The sequence below is a fragment of the Conger conger genome, chromosome 11 (genome assembly GCF_963514075.1).
Source record: "Conger conger chromosome 11, fConCon1.1, whole genome shotgun sequence".
Classification (NCBI taxonomy): Eukaryota; Metazoa; Chordata; class Actinopteri; order Anguilliformes; family Congridae; genus Conger; species Conger conger.
The window spans coordinates 27,210,282-27,212,449 of record NC_083770.1 but is presented as its reverse complement, the minus strand read 5'-3'; positions in this window follow the sequence as shown (position 1 = coordinate 27,212,449).

Here is a 2,168-nt window from a genome sequence, read left to right as displayed (position 1 = left end):
TTCTATAAACCACTTGCGCGATTACCGACCCGCATTTTCGGCTGAAGGAAGATACGCAACTTTTCTGAATACGACAGTCTGTGCGCTACAACGTCAAAAGCGGATCTTTGTTTACATGGTTCTTAAAGGGAAACCGTCTCTCCTGGTGGAACGTCAGTCTTCAAATAACCCGCAATAATGCAGGCTAATGTAACTGGGAAACCAAAATCTTGGTGGAACGTGTCAATATCCATTTGCAAAAAAAATAAAAAAATAAAAACATTTTACTTTAACTTACTGGATGGACAATTAACAAGGTTTACATGCACTTTTGATGTACGAAATAAACAGAGATTTTGACTTGAAAATTAATTGAACTTTAGAAACCACAGTACAGTACACCACAGTATAGCCTTACGTCACCTAAAATAATCCTGAATTGCTGAAAGCATTGTTGTTCCTCTCAGAATAAACATTATTTGTGCATTTAAGCCTATGTCAATGCAATCTATTTGGAAATGCTGACAGTTGAACCTAATATAGTCCTCACAACATTAACTGAAAGCCAAACTAATCCCTGGGCAGAGGGCACGTGTCACAGTCTCTCTGAGAGCATTGTTCTGTTGTATGGAAGCAAACAAAAAGACACTCTTAGTGGGAGCACCAGGAGCTTTATTTCTGTATTGTCCTAGAAGCAATACAACACAAACATATGCGATTCTGACATTTTTGACCAAAACTTTAGCAAGAGCATTTTTGTTACAGTGTAATCATATAGGCATAGCCCTCTGTGAAATAGGGGCAAAAAGTCAGGGTGTACGCTGCCTTGGTCACAGTTATCAGTGAAGTTATTCAGACAAAAATATCGAAACAATTTTAGTTAATCAGTTTGTTCAAATTGAGATACTGTCGCTTCATTGTTTCCCAGTCTAACCAAGTAAATTGTATTAATGCAAAATGTGTGTGATTTGTTTGATATTTAGTATTAACAATAAAAAACAACAAAAAAAATTTGGGATTCAACATTGTCTGGTGGGTCTGGGAAATAAATATGCATTTAAGCTACATGAAAGATGCAAATTGAAAAGTAACATTTTAACATTCAGAACGTACCAGAATTAAGAATATAACAAAACAAGCAGCCATACGATCATGCACCCAGCTCTTGCCAAATGGCTGAAACTAAGCAGGTGTGCGCTTTGTTAGTACTTGGATGGGAGAACTGCTGGAAGCGGTGTTGGTGGGCCAGGAGCAGGTGATTGTCCCTTTGTTCAAATTATCCCCAATGCCCCAGCACATTGACAGGGATGCTGTACTGTAGGAGATGCCATCTCTCAGATGTGACATTAAACCAAGATCTTGGCTCACTGTGGTCATTAATGATCTTGTGACACTCTTTGTTCCCTGGTGTCCTGGCTAACTTTCTAACCCCAACTCTTCCAACCTGCCACCTTATCATCCCCTGATTCAATTGGCAAAGACATCTCCCTCTCCACCTCAGCTGGTGTGCAGTGAAAGTTCTGGTGCAAAATGGCAGCCGTGCATTACCCAGGTGAGTGAGTGTCTGGAAAAGTGCTATATAAATGTAATTACCTAAAAATGATCTTGTGTAAAATATTTAGGTGGATTCAAAAATGACTGTTTAATCATCAATAAGTTCTATAATGATTTCAAATTCTAGGAAGCATTTCTCAGTATACCTTCATATTACATTGCACTTAAATATTACATAAGGTAGTTTTGGAGTCAAGTGAAAATATTCCTGAAAATAACCGTGTTACACCAGCAAAAGGATGATTCCGCAACACTTAGGCTACTCGTTACTATATCATTTAAACACATTTACTGTACGCACTGGCCACAATAGGTTTGGACAGCCGCTTCATATAGAATCATGAAATGAAACATGCACGTGTTTGTAAATGTTTATACGTTGCTGCCATCTTGTGGCCCTTGTAAAAAAACACAATGTGTGGTATAGCTTCTCATATTTCTATCAAAGCGTTTTAGATTCCTTACATAACACCCACAAAAACATGTGTAATATTATACACGTAAAGTTAGAAAGAATATGCTGCCGTGTTTAGGCTACTGGGGGTAATATAATTGACTTCGTATGGAACTTAGTGTTTGGCAGCAGCAAATAGTTGAGGGAACAGACTCACAAAAAAATAAATCAGAAAAGGGTA